This window comes from Octopus sinensis, linkage group LG18 (assembly GCF_006345805.1).
Source record: "Octopus sinensis linkage group LG18, ASM634580v1, whole genome shotgun sequence".
Classification (NCBI taxonomy): Eukaryota; Metazoa; Mollusca; class Cephalopoda; order Octopoda; family Octopodidae; genus Octopus; species Octopus sinensis.
The window spans coordinates 38,881,917-38,901,435 of record NC_043014.1 but is presented as its reverse complement, the minus strand read 5'-3'; the positions used below and the strand labels follow the sequence as shown (position 1 = coordinate 38,901,435).

General features: G+C 37.7%; 1 protein-coding gene across 1 annotated transcript in view; it reads left to right on the top strand.

Moving 5' to 3' along the window:
• LOC115221503 (protein phosphatase 1 regulatory subunit 12A) overlaps nucleotides 1–19,519 on the top strand; it is a 414,153-nt gene that overhangs the window by 43,175 nt on the left and 351,459 nt on the right. The gene's annotated exons all lie outside the window — the stretch shown is intronic.

The window sequence follows — 19,519 nt, the reverse complement described above, 5'->3', positions numbered from 1 at the left end:
TATATATAGATATAGAGAGATGAATGAATAATAATAGATTTTGATGACTGGCATCTGTGTTAGTGGAGCGCTAAGAGTACCATCCGAGCATGATCGCTGCCAGAGCAGCTGACTGGCTTCCATGCCTGTGGAACGTAAAAAGCACCATTCGAGCATGAGTGTTACCAGCGTTGCCTTACTGGCACTTGTGCCGGTGGCACGTGAAAAAACATTCGAGCGAGGTCATTGCCAGTGCCACTGGAGTGGCTCCTGTGCAGGCGGCATGTAAAAAACACCATTTGAGCATGGCTGTTGCCTGTACCGCCTGACTTGCCCTCGTGCCGGAGGCACGTAAAAGCACCCACTACACTCTCGGAGTGGTTGGCATTAGGAAGGGCATCCAGCTGTAGAAACTCTGCCAGATCAGATTGGAGCCTGGTGCCGCCATCTGGTTCACCAGTGCTCAGTCAAATTGTCCAACCCATGCTAGCATGGAAAGCAGACGTTAAATGATGGTGATGAGTGTACAGGATCCTTGCTTTAAATGATGGAAGTTACTGTCATCGTTGAGGGTAGTGATCGTTAGTCAATGAGTGTAAGATGCAGGAGAGTTGCTCACTACAACATACAAGCAATAAACTGGTGTGTTGTAATCCAAGTACATTGGACCGAAAGACTCATGGAGATAGAGCTGCACTAGTGGTAGAATGTGAACAAAGCAGTTATACAACAATTAATGTACACCATAATATTGCCCGAGTATCACTGAGGGCTTTTAAGACTCAGCACTTAATTTCAGTATCATGGAAGTAAGGTGATATGAGATAAATTTCTCTCAGAGCAGAATACCTGTATATCAGTGTTATTCTTTTACTCTTTTACTTGTTTCAGTCATTTGACTGTGGCCATGCTGGAGCACCACCTTTAGTCGAGCAAACTGACCCCAGGACTTATTCTTTGTAAGCCTAGTACTTATTCTATCGGACTCTTTTGCTGAACCGCTAAGTTACGGGGACATAAACACACCAGCATAGATTGTCAAGCGATGTTGGGAGGACAAACACAGACACACAAACACATACACACACATACACACATACACATATATATATATACATATATACGACGGGCTTCTTTCAGTTTCCGTCTACCAAATCCACTCACAAGCCTTTGGTCGGCCTGAGGCTATAGTAGAAGACACTTGCCCAAGGTGCCACGCAGTAGAACTGTATCCTAAGCCATGTGGTCAGTAAGCAAGCTACTTACCACACAGAGGTAACATTCTCTGATGAACTCAATATCTTTTCCCAACAGATATCTAAACAGGATATTGCACAAACCCACAATTACACCGACAACTTATCAACACAACCTGATGTTATTCTCAAGATATTTAATCCTGCATTTATATCAATCTGTGGGTTATGCTGTCCTTTGACTAAAGCCATAAAACTTCATAAAATTTCTATATTTTTCGTCATATTTTTATTTGTTTTTTTCTTCCATTGCTTAAATTCTGATAAATAAACCTGTTCCTAAAATGTTTTTTTTTTTCCCTTTATTGCGTTTAGTGCGTGAGATAAATAAATGTACACACATATACCCATACATACATACACACACATGTATGCACACACACACTCACATGTATGTATACGCACACAAATACATATATATTCATATATGTATGTATGTTTGTATGATGATGTATGTGAGTTTGTGTTTGTTTATATCATACATAAATGAATATATATATATGTGTATGTGTGTGTGTATTTATATATACACACATACATATGTATACACACACATATATACACACACATATATATATACATACATACTTGATGTATATGAGTTTGTGTGTGTTTACATCATACATAAATGAATATATATATGTGTATGTGTGTGTGTATTTATATATACACACATACATATGTATACACACACACATACACACACACACACACACACACATATATATATACATATATACATATGTGTGTATATATATATATGTATGTATGTATGTATGTATGTATGTATGTATGTATGTATAGACATATATTTGTATATATTATATATGTTGTATATATGTACATGTGTTTATATATGCAGTGTGTTGTGTGTGTATGTATATGTATGTATATATATATATATATATATATATATATATATATATATATATATATATATATATGTATGTATGTATGTTATGTATGTATATATATATATATTGGTATACACAAATACAAATGTACCCAGACACAGTCACTTGATTTATAAGCTAAATTTATCACCAGCCATGCAAGTTTCCATATGCAAAATCTCATTCAACCACTCACTCTCCAGAGATTTGAGACCTTCTCTGTAAACTGGGCTCCATTCAAAATCAAAATAGCTTTACTGTTGAGTTTACAGATGGTGGCAGTGGTGTTCCTTCTCCTCTTCCTCCTCCTCCTTTTTCTTCTTCTTCTTCTTTGCGTGTGAGAAATAATTATATTCAAAACAAGCCGCAAAATTACCAAAACAGTCAGCGAAAGTAAATAATTAAAGTAGAAACAAAGAAATCAATTGAATATTTAGGAATGTGGAATAAGGATAGAGAACGGTGTGTGGTCTTAGGAAGTACACACACACACTCACACACACACATGCACACACACACACAAATTTACACACACAGTTACCATCATCATCGTCATTGTCATCATCATCATTATCATCATCATCATTGTCATCATCATCGTCATCATCATCATTGTCATCATCATTGTCGTCGTCATCATTGTCATCATCATCATCATCATTGTCATCATCATTGTCATCATCATTGTCATCATCATTGTCGTCGTCATCATCATCGTCATTGTCATCATCATCATTATCATCATCATCATTGTCATCATCATCATTGTCGTCGTCATCATCATCGTCATTGTCATCATCATCATCATCATCATCATCATTGTCATCATCATCGTCATCATCATCATTGTCATCATCATTGTCATCATCATCATTGTCATCATCATTATCATCATCATCATTGTCATCATCATTATCATCATCATCATTGTCATCATCATTATCATCATCATCATTGTCATCATCATTATCATCATCATCATTGTCATCATCATTATCATCATCATCATTGTCATCATCATTGTCATCATCATCATCATCATCGTCATCATCATCATTGTCATCATCATTGTCGTCGTCATCATCATCATCATCACATGTTCATTGTTTCCTAACATTCATTTTTCCATGTTTGTGTGGGTCAGAAAGCATCCTCCTGTGAAGTAGATTTTTTCTACAGCTGAATGCTCTTCCCTTCACCAACCATCGTCTGTTCCCAAGCAAGGTAATATTACATTACCCCCATGGTCAAACATGATTTCATGGAAGATTGTATGGCTACATGTTGGTTTACACACACACCACACACACACACACACATGATAGGCTTCTTTCATAAGGCTTTTGTTTGGCCTAAGGCTATAGTAGAAGACACTCGCCTAAGGTGCCACATGCAATGGGATTGAACTAAAAACCATGTAGCTTGAAAGCGAATTGAAAAGCTAACATATTACTGCACGACCACATTTATTCCTGTTTATTTAAGGAGTGAAAAATTTACAGCAATACACACACACACATGCACAGACATATATATATATATATATATATATATATATATATATATATAAGAATGAATGTTTTTATATATAATGAACGTGAAATACAGGAAGGGACGAACACGGAACACAGACAAATCATTCGAAGCCTTCAATCTTCAGTCAGACACCGAATCATCATAGCAAATTTCGGCTGTTCAATTCTGATATTTGCTCCAACTCGGCCAGCCCCAAGAAAAAAAACTAAGCTGTAAGCATTAGATTTCTTGGTAGAAGACAGATATATATATATATATATATATATATATATACATATATATATATATGTATATATGTATATATGTATATATATATATATATATATATATATATATATATATATATATATATATATATATATATATATGCATACATATAGTTTCCAGGTTTAAATTGTGTCAAGGTGTGAGATAAATGAAACTTAATTGGCTTTAAATTCCTCACTCCTTAGATAAATAAGTAAATAGTGTAAACAAATGAACAAATGACATGAGAATTAGGTTAGCTGAGAAATGGTTGAAAAACAATGTCTATATTTTATTAAGAACTTGCAGCTGGCCAAATCGGCTAAAATCTCAGTTTTCTGGATTCAAAATTTGATCCTGTGTATTGTGTCAGTGATGCTGTTTACAAAGGCTAGGCCAAGGCCAATATACTCAATCACATACTGGCTCAGTCTGCCTAATTGTGAATAGATACCATTAAGAGATTCAGCTCATGACTTTAAGCAGTAGGAAGTGCTAAACTGAAGTGTGCATTTTTTTACTTATTATTATTGTTATTATTAAGGTGGTGAGCTGGCAGAGTCGTTAGCACACAAGACGAAATGCTTAGTGGTATTTCACCCATCGCTACGTTCTGAGTTCAAATTCCGCTGAGGTTGACTTTGCATTTCATCCTTTTGTAGTTGATAAATTTGGCGCAAATGAAGCACTGGGGTTGATGTAATCGACTGGCCCCACTCCTTCCAAATTTCAGGCCTTGTGCCCTTATTGTAGAAAGGATTCTTACCTCTGCCTTAGCGAAGGCAGGGGTATTGTTTTCCGTTGTGTTTGTTTGCTTGTTTGTCTGTAGACAAGATATCTCAAGAACCAGTGGATAGATTCAGATGAAACTTTCAAGGATGTTTGGCCTCATGACTGGCACAAACTGATTAGATTTTGGGATTGATCCAGTACTGGACAAAGATTCTGGATTATTTGCTATATTTACTCTACTTTACATGAAGTATTATGATCTTACGTTCACTTTCAAGTCTTTCTCTGATTATCTCCCTTGAAAGCATGCTCATGGTTTCTATGTAAGTTATGGTGGCATTGCTGTTTCCAAAGTTTCATTTTTGTTTCCCCGTTATTAATTTTACTCGCGTTCTCTACCTTGGTAGAAACTGATGGATAAAGAAATCAAACTACGTAAACAAACAGCAGCAAAACTTTTCAGAAATTAAATAACACTAACATATTCACTAACAATAATAAATTTAATTTATACTTGACAATTTTTAGTTTTACCAATTATGAATATATCGCTCCTGTTTAAAACCTCTTACCTACTTGACAATTGCATTTCTAGCTCTGCCTTGAAGGAAGCTTTACTTCTTGGGCTCATTTTTTTGTGCGCAACGATGTTGTTGAATCTCTGTTAACAGCACCGTATGCAGGTCCTTTCTGTTTTCTTTCATGCACGGATAAATTTTTCACTATAGACCTTAATGGTTGTAAAGAAACTATATCAGTGGATAGACTAAAAAAAGTATTCATAAAGAAAACTGTCCCTGTTCCCACTGCAGATGACACACACACAGCAATACAAACACGGCCTGCACACTCACCTTCACATTCCATGACTAGCATTGGGATCGATCAGGTACCGGACAAGGATTCTGGATTATTTTTCCATTTTTTTACTTAATTTTTGAGAGCAGTTGGGTTTATTTTTAGTATTCTCATTTGAGAAAGCAGTCAAGCTTATTTCAGATATTTTAAAAATCATCTCCGGCTAATCATTGAGAGGATGTTGGTGTTGCCTTGGCAGAAGTTTGCACTCTCTGAGCGCTCTTGTTATTATTATATTATTATTATTATTATTATTATTATTATTATTATTATTGTTATTATTATTATTATCACTCAGTAGTTTTATTTTTATAGCATGCTTTCACTTCACTACCGAGCGCATCTCTGTGTGCCTTGGGTATTAGCTGTGGTTTGCTGTGATGCTCTGATGGTTACTGTATTGAAAGTGTTTTGCGTAGGATGTGGGCAGTGCCCAGTAGTGCAATTTTCTGTATGTTATATGTGTTTGTAACTCCTGGTGTTTTTGTTATGTATTTGTCTGAATATTTTTTTATCATGCCTAATGCACCTTATTATGATAGGAATTGTTTCTGTTTGTAGATTCCACATTTGAGTTACCTCTATTTCCAGATCTTTGTATTTTGAAAGTTTCTCCATTTCTTTTAGAGAAACGTTGTCATCTGCTGGTATTGATACATCAATTAGAAATCATCATCATCGTCGTCGTCGTCGTCGTCATCGTCATCGTCATCATCATCATCATCATCATTAATATTATTATTGGGGTCATGACCTTGCAGAATTGTTAGCATGTTGGACAAAATGCTCAGTGACCATTCATCTGGGTCTTTATATTCTGAGTTCAAATACTACCAAAGTTAACTTTGCTTTTCATTATACAGTCTATTTATATAGTTAAGTACATACTCTTTACATGCTTCAAAATTTCAAAAGGAACAAATGACTTAGCAAGAAAGTTTATGAAACATACTGTCACCTCTTGTCATTGCTATTATTGCTTTCCATAAGGTGGTGAGGTGGTGGAATCATTAGCATGCTGGACAAAACGCTTAGTGGCATTTAGTTTGTCTTTACTTTTTGAGTTCAAGTTCTGCTGAGTACAACTTTACCTTTCATCCTTTTGGGGCTGATAAATTAAGTACCAGTTGAACATTGGGTTTGATGTAATTGATTTGCCCCACCCCCTCTCCTACTAAAAAAAAAAAAAAGAAACAATTTCAGGCCTTATGCTTATTTTAGAAAGGATCGTTCCTGTTTTCTATGCTGATACGTGTTGGACGGTTTGTCATTTTCCAAATCTTATTCAGAATTCTTGCTCTCAAAGATGGATTAGATGATCATGCCTCACTTGTACATGTCATTTTTGGTACAGCTTCTATGACTAGTTCCACTACAAGGTCCAGTCCTTGTTGTTGTGCAGTATGGTGTCTTGTGTGTCTAAGAGCTATGCCAGTGGAGCACAAGCTTCTTGTAGGGGCTTCCCATGCTAGACAGATCAAGGGATAGAGGTCAGACAAATATGTACTTCCTGAAGTAGTGGTATGATATGACAGGGTGTTACAGTGGTTAAATAGAAACAAGGCGGCGAGCTGGCAGAATTGTTAGCACGCAGGGCGAAATGCGTAGCTGTATTTCATCTGCCGTTACGTTCTGAGTTCAAACTCCGCCGAGGTTGACTTTGCCTTTCATCCTTTCGGGGTCGATTAAATAAGTACCAGTTACGCACTGGGGTCGATATAATTGACTTAATCCGTGTGTCTGTCCTTGTTTGTCCTCTCTGTGTTTAGCCCCTCATGGGTAGTAAAGAAATAGGTATGATATGACAGTAAAACATAGACACCAAAAACGAAATTATCAAATGGGCTAAATGGATGCTACACAAGGATGCTACAAATGGGCCCTAAATGTGAAATGGCAGCAACATATGACAAATGAATGCCTTTATGGAAACCTGCTGAAAGTTAGCAAGAAGGTCAGACAAAGATGGCTGCAACTGTCTGGTCACTGTGTGTTGCCACCCTGAACTGGAAACATCCAAATTAGTCTTGTGGAACCCACTTCATGGTGATGAGTGATGTTAGAAGAGGAAAATGTTGTGAGGCTTACATTGACAACTTGATCGCAGACACTGGTTTGAAATGTATCCAGGACCTCGAGGCAGAGATGAGGGATCGAGAAGTGTGGTGGGTGGTCTTTGTGACTGTGGCCTGGGTTGGAACCTGGACATAGTAATATAAAAAAATATGACATCAGACTAGAAAAGTGCAAAGTTACAGAAACATCAATAACAATTCAAAAACCAACTGGACCTTTCTTCAGGGTCCTGACCTGGAACCTACAAAAGAAGCAGAAGAAAGGATATCCTAAAAAGAGCTTTAGATGAGATACTGAGGTAGAACTGAAAAAGTAAGAATCCAACTGGAAAGAAACAGAAAAGACAGCTCGGAATCAGGAACAGTGGAGAAAAGTTGCTATTAGGAGTGAAGGGCCTAAGTGGTAAGCTCTATAGTGGTTGCTATTCCTCACATCAACCACTTAACAATTTGTACAGAGTGTATTTTAATGTGGTAAGTAGCTTGCTTACCAACCACATGGTTCCGGGTTCAGTCCCACTGCGTGGCACCTTGGGTAAGTGTCTTCTACTATAGCCTCGGGCCGACCAATGCCTTGTGAGTGGATTTGGTAGACGGAAACTGAAAGAAGCCTGTCGTATATGTATGTGTACGTGTATGTTTGTGTATCTGTGTTTGTCCCCCTAGCATTGCTTGACAATCGATGCTGGTGTGTTTATGTCCCCGTCACTTAGTGGTTCGGCAAAAGAGACTGATAGAATTAGTACTGGGCTTACAAAGAATAAGTCCCGGGCTTGAGTTGCTCAACTAAAGGCAGTGCTCCAGCATGGCTGCAGTCAAATGATTGAAACAAGTAAAAGAGTAAAACCAAGTGATGTTGTCATGTCCTTAGTTGAAACAAAGGTTCTTCTTGACCCTATGTTGTCTCTGTTCATTTATCATCCACTTTACAGGGTCCTCTAGGTATATTCTGTCATGGTATTAACCATGTTAGCTGAGTTGATTCGGCCTTAATCTACTTGGTGCAAATTTATATATTCATATTCCATTGTCTGTCATTTCAGAGTAACAAAAGTACATGCATGACAACCAGCTGTCACTCATAAACAAGTATTGCTTGGTAGCATGTACCGTGCTTTTGATGATTGTTTTAGGTGCTTATGTGGTTTCAAATAGACATAGACTACCCCCACCACTGTCCTTCTGCTCTCCGTACCCTTGACTCAGCAGAACATTCAGTATATAATAGCTGGATGGGTGACAGATTGATATTAATCAGCACTTGGGTGGTACCCATCACAGCTGATTAGACAGGAGCAATATGAAAGGAAGTACCCTGCTCAAGGACACATCATGTTGCCCAATCCAGTAGGTGAACCACAAACTTATGATTGTAAATCAAACATCCTGTCCATGAAGTTACATCAGAGTCAGTTTGCTATACTGAGTCCATAAAGTTACATCAGAGTCAGTTTGCTATACTGAGTCCATGAAGTTACATCAGAGTCAGTTTGCTATACTGAGTCCATTAAGTTACATCAGAGTCAGTTTGCTATACTGAGTCCATTAAGTTACATCAGAGTCAGTTTGCTATACTGAGTCCATGAAGTTACATCAGAGTCAGTTTGCTATACTGAGTCCATGAAGTTACATCAGAGTCAGTTTGCTATACTGAGTCCATTAAGTTACATCAGAGTCAGTTTGCTATACTGAGTCCAATAAGTTACATCAGAGTCAGTTTGCTATACTGAAAATAGATTCCATATGAAGATGTTGTTACTGCATGGTAAGACACTTGCTTCCCAACCACATGGTTCTGGGTTCAGTCCCGCTGTGTGGCAAGTGTCTTCTACTATAGCCCTGGGCTGACCAAAGCCTTGTGAGTCAATTTTGTAGACGGAAACTGAAATAAGCCCATTGTATATGTGTGTGTGTGTGTGTGTGTATGTGTGTGCATGTGTGTGTCTTTGTATCTGGGTTTGTCCCCTTACTGCTTGACAATCAGTGTCGGTGTGTTTGCATCCCCACAACTTAGCTGTTTGGCAAAAGAGACCAATAGAATAAGTACCAGGCTTAACAAAAACAAAAAAAAAAGTTCAAGGCGGTGCTCCAGCATGGCCACAATCTAATGGCTTGAAACAAGCAAAAGATATTAAAAAAAAGATAAAAGATAGTCTCCTGTTAAAATCTGTGTGTGTGTATAGTATAATAACATAATATATAAGTTTTCTGGCCTGCAGTGATAAATCAAAAATTATCCAGTGAATTTAGTTAGATTTATGATATTCACTAGGTTGATTTGTCCTAGATAAACTGTATGAAAATTGATGATTTTTGAGCTGGTCCATAATAACATCGTGAGTTATGAGATTTCTGAATTGTTGTTCCATGAATATTTTACTTTTCTCAGCAAGTGAATGCCATTTTTTCATTTTGTCAAACTATTCAAATGTTTAGTTGTGTAAAAAATGGGTGTGGTAATGATTTTTGTGTGGCTAACAAAAGCAAGTACAGTCATCTCTATATATATAAACAGCAAAATGTCTGCGTATGTGTCCTTTATACAAATCCACAATTTTTCAGTTAGAGGGCTCGCACTTTCTATGGTCATTCAAAACTATCTAAGGGTGGTCGTGCACATCTTTACATTTCCCCAGTCACCCCGCAAAGCCATTACAAAAATCAATAGAAGTGACTTTTTTGTGAATTTTCTATCCAAAACCCAATCAGAATGCCTGAAACTTGATACGTCAATTCAATGCCAGCTAGCTGTATGTGATTATTCGGAGATTTGGACAGTACTCGTGTGTATGTGCACATGCACGCAGCTGTATATGCATGCACTAGCATTATGACCTGGCATTGCCAGGTCATAGTGCTAGTATATATATATATATATATATATATATATCTTACCCTTGAGAATACACTACAACAGTAGAAATACTATAGCCAAAAGAATATAATTTTGGATTACCTCAGTGGTGTCAGGCTTACAATCATGAAGTTGCGAGTTCAATTCCTGAACCGAGCTGTATGTTATGTTCTTGAGCAAGAAACTTTATTTCCCATTGCTCTTATTCATTCAGCTGTAGAAATGAGTTGCTGTGTCAGCCTTTGCACAACTTGGACAACTTCAGTGGTGCGGAAAAGCAAGACTGGTATGCATGAGTGACTGCCTGTCTTCCAGAAACAACCTTGCCTGGACTTGTGCCTCAAAGGGGAACTTTCTAGGAGCAATCTTATGGTCATTTGTGACCAAAGGGGATCTATACCCTTTACCTATTTCTTTACTACCCACAAGGGGCTAAACACAGAGGGGACAAACAAGGACAGACAAACGGATTAAGTCGATTATATCGACCCCAGTGTGTAACTGTTACTTATTTAATTGACCCTGAAAGGATGAAAGGCAAAGTCGACCTCGGCGGAATTTGAACTCAGAACTAGCGGCAGACGAAATACCGCAAAGCATTTCGCCCAGCATGCTATAACATTTCTGCCAGCTCACCACCTTAAGTATAATAGTATGATGGTAAAGGGATCTATACCCTTTACCATTATACTATTTATACTTCATTTTAACCTTTTAGCATTTATACTGACCATAACTGGCCCAAATATTCCATAAGTTTTATGTTCAAACTGACTGGTTTTGGCCTCTCTATTCAGCTGACCTTCCAGTAACTTTCTCTCACTCTTTCTTCCTGCATCTTGCAGCTCACCTGCGACAAGACCGGCGTCCCATCCAAGTGGGGGACCTATATGCCACAGAAACCGGGAAACCGGCCCTTATGAGCCAGGCATGGCTTGAGAAGGAACAAACATATATATATATATATATATGTATATATATATATTTTTATATATATATATATATATATATATATAATATATATATATATAAAAATACAAAATGGGACAAGAACACAAAACATTCAAATAGACAACACAAAAAAACGGACGGGTCATTCGAAGCCTCTAATCTTCAGTCAAGAACCGGATCATCCTCGCAATTTCAGCTGATTAATCTTGAGATCGCTCCGATCCGGCCAGCCCCAAATATATATATATATATATATATATGGTCCCACCCATGTCAGCATAGAAGGCGGACATTAGACGATAGTAATGATGATGATATATATGTATCTATGCTTGTGTCTGTGTTTGTCTTCCCACCATTGCTTGACAACCAATGTTGGTGTGTTTATGTCCATGTAACTTAAAATTGATTTCAAATTACCATCAGGGATAATTTGAAATCTATTTCATCCTACCTGCTATAATTTCAGATCACTCTTACAAGTTTTTTCCCAAATGTTTGTCACCTTAGTGGCAAATGAAATGCATGTGTTTTTCTTTGTATGTGTACATGTTTGCTATGTTTATGTAAATCACAGAGGTTTTGAGTATCCACTTTGTTGGGTAAAGTCGAAAAATCCATATTTAAAGTGTATAAATATATTTTTTGTATAATAATTGCATAAAAAAGATGGAATAAAAATTCTTCCAAAGTCATACTGACTCATAAGGGCTGGTTTCCCAGTTTCTGTGGCGTACATATTACTCACCTGGAAAGGATGCCAGTCCATTGCAGGATTACTCATTTTTGCTAGCTGAGTGGACTTGAGCAACATGAAATATTTTGCTCAAGAACACAATGCACTTCCTGGTCCAGGAATTTAAACCACAATCTTACAATCATGAGTCCAACACATTAACCACCAAGCCATGTACCTCTTCATAATAATTGTATATAAATATATTTTGTTTTGTATATGAGTATATTTTGTTTCCATTTGAAGTGCATGTCTTATTTCATTTGCATTTAAAATGTGTGTTATTCTGTTACATGTTTCAGTCATTAGACTGTGGCCTTGCTGGAGCACTGCCTTAAAGGGTTTTAGTTGAAGAAATTGACCCCAGGACTTATTCTTTTTAAGCCTAGTACTTATTCTATTGGTCTTTTTTGGTGAATCCGCTAAATTACAGGGACATAAACACACCAACATTGGTTGTCAAGCAATGGTAGGGGGACAAACACAGACACAAGCAAAAATACACATACATATACCGCCTTCTATGCTGGCATGGGTGGGACCACACACACACATACACACACACACATATATATATGCATATATGATGATCTTTCAGTCTCTTATTTCTCTTTTGCACACAAGGGGTTAAACACAGAGGGGTCAAACAAGGACAGACAAAGGGATTAAGTCGATTACATTGACCCCAGTGTGCAACTGGTACTTAATTTATCGACCCCGAAAGGATGAAAAGCAAAGTCGACCTTGGCAGAATTTGAACTCAAAACGTAACAGCAAACGAAATACCACAAAGCATTTCGCCCAGCATGCTAACGTTTCTGCCAGCTCGCCGCCTTTCAGTTTCTGCCTACCTAATCGACTCACAAGGGATTGGTTGGCCTGAGGCTATAGTAGAAGACACTTGCCCAAGGTGCCATTCATTGGAACTGAACCTGAACCCATGTGGTTGGGAAGCAAGCTTCTTACCATAGAGCCATGTCTGTATTTTGTATAATATATATTTCACTTGCTGGAAAAAAGATAGTACTGTGCTTGTAGATTCTGTAATTAGTTTGTTATTTAAAAAAAAGATGTTTTTATTAAAAAAAAATTGCAGACTCAGAGTCTCTGATGTTCAAAGTTTTCTCTTTTGCAAGGTACCATAAACATGTTAGGGGATCTAGCTGGAAAAAAATTGCATTGAAAAACTTACTCTTGGTTCCAACACATGTGATTGTATAACTTATTTCTTTCCTGTTGAAGCACACACACACACATGCATGCACGCATGTACACACACACACACACACATGTACTTTAATGTTAATAACTTATATAAACATACAACAACAGATGTACAGAGATGGGAAATGATATTTTTTATTCATGTCTGTCACATGAACTATGGTAACATGTACGAAAGAGGTTTTAGCAAAGGAATTAACTACTGGAAATATATAAACAAAGATGAGATGGAAAGAGAGACAGAGAAGGCAGTAAGATGTGTTAAAAAAGGTTATCTTGCTACATAAGATTTGCAGTGAATTAACTGTTAATTGTTGAGTTGAAAAGAAACTTGAAAACCACATCTTGATAAAACTATATTAAAATTAGAATTTTTAAGAATTTTCATCATCATCATCATCATCGCCACCACCACCACCGCTGCGGCCGCCGCCACCACCACCACCACCATCACCACCACCATCATCATCATCATCATCATCATCATCATCATCATCATCATCATCATTTAATGTCTGCTTTCCATGCTGGCATGGGTTGGACGATTTGACTGAGGGTTGGTGAGCCAGATAGCTGCACCAGGTTCCAATCTGAACAGACTTTAATAATTGCATTCTTTTAGTAAGAGTTACTTAATTCCAACCAAATTAATAAGCAGCTTTTTCTATTACTTCAAATAATATCTACTATTTTTTGTATTAGTCATATAGACATTTTGAGGGTACAGAGCAACATTCTTCTTATAATCAATGATTTTTATGAACATCACAAACATCACAGCTTCTCTAACCCTTCGCTGAAATATTGGGCCATTATATTTAGTTAAAGCAAACATATTGTATCAGTCATAAGCAAACACACACATACATTTTTTTCTATGCCCCACAAATACCTACCCAAACCTTTTCACATAGATACCCCATTCAAATCCATTCACACTACCAGCCAAACCTTTTCTGTCACCTATCACCTATTCAATTACTCACTCAACCAAACCCAACAGGTCTCTTCCACCCACCCACGCACTCAAATCATTATCCCAAACTTATTAACTCATTCAAATAAGAGAGAGCAAAAGAGAAAGGAAGAGAGATAGAGAGAGAGAGAGAGAGAGAGAAGGAAACAGAGAGAAGGGGAAAAGGAGAGAGGGGAACAAAAGAGGGTTTGTAGAAAAAAAAAAATGAAGCTGTGAGGGTTGTGGATTACTATGTTGAATAACAATCATGAAATATTAGAGAACCACTCCGCCTCTGCTAAATTACATGAGGTGTGGTTTGACCATGAAGGATTGGTGGAAATTTCAGTGCAGAAGATACATTCTGAAACACACACAACTATTATTTCATTATGAAAACAAAAAACTTGGAAACCAGATCTACCCCCCTCCCCCCCCCCCGACTGATGCCCCCCCCCCCGCTGACTCTCTACTCTTCTCACTGTTGGCTATTACAGTAATGATTAAATTGCTTGTTGTTCTAATGAAGAAAATGGCTTCGCACCATATAAGGTTTGTTAGTAGTAATGCTCACTTTACAAGCCTGTGGACAAGAGCTTTCTACATAGTCACTCGACCTGTTTTAAAGTAGCAGTGGATTCTACATCAACAGACACCCCGATCTCTTAAAATGTAACAGCATAAGGTGGCTATGGTTAAACAAAAAAGTTGATCATAATTTCATTCTGAATTAATGTGCTCAACCACATCTTCCACCCTGGACAACATTTTGTGCCCCATACAAGGACTTTAAAACAAGACGTTTCAGCCCAGACTCAAAGGAATTCCAACTATGACAATCTCTACATTTTTTTTTTTTTTTGGTTTAGTGTACCTGGAATACATTATTCAATATATCTCTTTCTCTTTCTCTTTTACTTGTTTCAGTCATTTGACTGTGGCCATGCTGGAGCACCGCCTTTAGACGAGCAAATCGACCCCGGGACTTATTCTTTGTAAGCCCAGTACAGATAGAATAAGTACTAGGCTTACAAAGAATAAGTCTTGGGGTCAATTTGCTTGACTAAAGGCGGTGCTCCAGCATGGCCACAGTCAAATGACTGAAACAAGTTAAAGAGTATAATACATCTGCAGGGTTGGCCAAAAGTCACCTGACAGTGAATAAAAACCATTTAGTTCCAAGATTTATTTATGTTTAACAACTGAATGAATTTAATAAATGCATCTAAATATGAAACATCATGAAAATTGTTCAAACTGATGTCCTTGTAAACATTCATATCTGGAATGTGTTGTCACAATTTCTTCAAAGGCAAAAATACATACATACATACATACATACATACATACATACATTTTGAAATCGTAATTAATAAGATAGTCCCCCAGTGCTGTAATTGATTGGCTGTATGTGTGAGGACACCTTTTCCTGATCCATCATCATCATCATCATCGTTTAGCGTCCGCTTTCCATGCTAGCATGGGTTGGACGGTTCGACTGGGGTCAGGGAAGCCAGAAGGCTTCACCAGGCTCCAGTCTGATCTGGCAATGTTTCTACGGCTGGATGCCCTTCCTAACGCCAACCACTCCATGAGTGTAGTGGGTGATTTTTACATGCCACCGGCACAGGTGCCAGATGAGGCTGGCAAACGGCCATGATCGGATGGTGCTTTTTACGCGCCACCGGCACGAGTCCAGGCGAGGCTGGCAATGGCCACGATCGGATGGTGCTTTTTACATGCCACCGGCACGGAGGCCGGGTGAGGCTGGCAACGGCCATGATCGGATGGTGCTTTTTACATGCCACCAGCACGGAGGCCAGTCGGGGCGGCGCTGGCAACGGCCACGTTCTGATGGTTCTCTTATGTGCCACTGGCACTGCTATCACAGCTACAATTTCCATTGATGTTGATCGATTTCAATTTTGATTTTGATTTTCACTTGCCTCAACAGGTCTTCACAAGTAGAGTTTGTGTCCCAAGAAGGAAAGGTATGCATAAGTGGACTGGCTACACCCCAGGTAGAGGCCACGGGTTATGGTCTCACTTGTCAGTGGATGGTGATCTTAGATCTCATTCTTGTTGCCACTTTTATGTCCTACAACTATATATCAGTGACTGTGTGAGCTATGAATCCTCATTGTCTCTGCGGGACTGGCCTGAACAGTGTACCTTGCTGACTGACACTACTGACTATGTCAGTCCACTATTTATTAGTAGTGGATCAGCCCACTTCTCACCTGGGGGCATCTTCCACAAAAGAATGAATAAATAAAACTGAATATTAAGTATTTATGGAATTTTGATTTACTGTGGAGTGACTTTTGGCCAACCCTGTATATTATATGTATATCACATATGTAATCAGAGCTGGATTAAGACCCATAGAGGCTTAACCACTTAAAAATATTCTGGTACCCTCATATATATGTAATTCTAAATATAAACAATAATGCTAAGTGGCATTTCGTCCATCTTTAGATTCTGAGTTCTGAGTTCAAATTCTGCCAGTCCTTTTGGGGTCAATAAAATAAGTACCAGAAAATTACTATTTCTAAATCTTACAATGTGAGATATTCAGCAACAGTATTTTGTAGTAAAGATTGTTTGCCAACATAACATGGTAGTCCTGGTTTAGGACTAATGTTGCTGTAATTTAGCCCCAGGAAACATCGTCTCCAGCTGGCTATATGACACAGTTTGCATCCTTATTATTTTTTTTATGATCAGGCTATCAGATGTTGTTACACATTGCTGGTCACAATGTGCTTTGCATTGTTTTAGCTAAGCGAGCAGGTCAACAGAAGAAAGAGTGAGAGAAAGTTGTGGTGAAAGAGTACAGCAGGGACCGCCACCACCCTCTGCCAGAGCCTTGTGGAGCTTTTTAGGTGTTTTTGCTCAATAAACACTCACAATGCCCGGTCTGGGAATCGAAACCACAATCCTACGACCGTGAGTCCAATGCCCTAACCACTGGGCCATTGCGTCTCCACCTGATTCTTTATATATTTCGAAAATATAAGGACACAGATCGTGTTGTATAGCCAGCTGCAGACGATGTCTCCTGGGGCTAAATTACTGTAACCTCGTCCTAAACCAGGACTGCTATGTTATGTTGGCAAACAATCTTTACTACAAAATAAATACCAGTTGAGCACTGGGGTTGATGTAATTAACTGCCCACAGCTCCCCAACTTGCTTGCCTTGTACCAAAATATGAAGTCAATATAAGGCAGTGAGCTGGCAGAGTCATTAGCATGCCGGGTGAAATGCTGAGAGGCATTATGTCCATCTTCAGGTTCTGAGTTCAAATTCCACCAAGGTCGATTTTGCCCTTCATCCTTTTGGGGTTGATAAAATAAGTACCCGTTGAGTACTGGGGTCGATGCAATCAACTTAACCCTTCCTTCGAAATTGCTGGCCTTGTGCAAAAATTTGAAGTCAGTATTAGGTATGTAGGTGAAGGCAGCAAGCTGACAGAATTGCTAACACATGAGTAAAATACTTTACGGCATTTTGTCTGTCTTTATGCTCTGAGTTCAAATTCTGCTTAGGTCAACTTTGCCTTTCATTCTTTCAGGATCAATAAAATAAGTATGATTGATTAACCTTCACCCACCAAACTCGCTGGCGTTGTGCTAAAATTTGAAATGAATATTATGTATTTAGGTGTGCATAATATATATATATATATATATATATATATATATATATATATATATAATCAAAATAAGCAACAAGAATGACTCCGGTAATCTCATCAGCCAATTATAGAGGTTTTCCATTAAACCTCTTCCATTAAAACCTCTATAATTGGCTGATCAGTGCTCAGCATTTTAAAACTGTTGTAATACTTACAACATTTAATAAAATGATGCAGTACGAAACGATCGTACCAAATTACCGGAGGCATTCTTGTTGCTTATTTTGATTATAATCACCCCACGGATTTTTATGGATAACACCATACAGAATTCTGGTGCATCTAAATTAAGTACCATATTCATTTGAATGTAAATTTTTGCTGAACTTATATATATATATATATATATATATATATATATATATATATATATTTAGGGAGAGTTTACGAAAAAAACAAAAGACAAAGACAGGTGGTGTACAAAACAAACTGATGTATTAGTATAACGCTCAGGAATAGAAAAAGTATTTTATGTTTCGAGCCTATGCTCTTCTACAGAAAGGGACACAGAAAAAACAAGGAGAGAAAAAAATGTGTGTAGTGGCTAACGATCTATCATGGCATATATATATATATATATATATTGTGTGTGTGTGTGTGCACACATGCGTGCGTTGATATCTAGGTAAGTGTGTCTGTTCAATTCATCAGAGCATGGAAAACAGATGTTTAAATGATGATAGTATGTACACTCATTCACCTGCATGCGCACACACATACACATACACACATTCACACACACATGCACACACAAAGGTACATGCACTCACTCACATACACCTGCATACTCACACTCTTTCACTGTCACTCACTCACTGAATTTCACTCTCTTTCACACTCTCTCTCACACACATGCTTTCACCCATTCATTCATATACACACACATACATACACACACACCTACATACATACATGCATACCTACATACATACATACATACATACATACATACATACACACATACCTACATACATACATGCATACCTACATACATACATACATGCATACCTAGATACATACACACATACCCACATACATACATGCATACCTATATACATACATGCATACCTACATACATACATACATACATGCATACATACATATATACATACATACATACATACATACACACATACCCACATACATACATGCATACCTACATACATACATGCATACCTACATACATACATACATACATACATACACACATACCCACATACATACATGCATACATACATACATACATGCATACATACATACATACATACATGCATACCTACATACACACATACCCACATACATACATGCATACCTACATACATACATGCATACCTACATACATACATACATACATACATACATACATACATACATACATACATACATACATATACACATACCTACATACATGCATACATACATACATGCATACATGCATGCATACAAACATATGTATATACATGCAAACATACAGACATAAACATGTGTGTGTTCACAAATTACATGTAGCTGGCTGGTTAA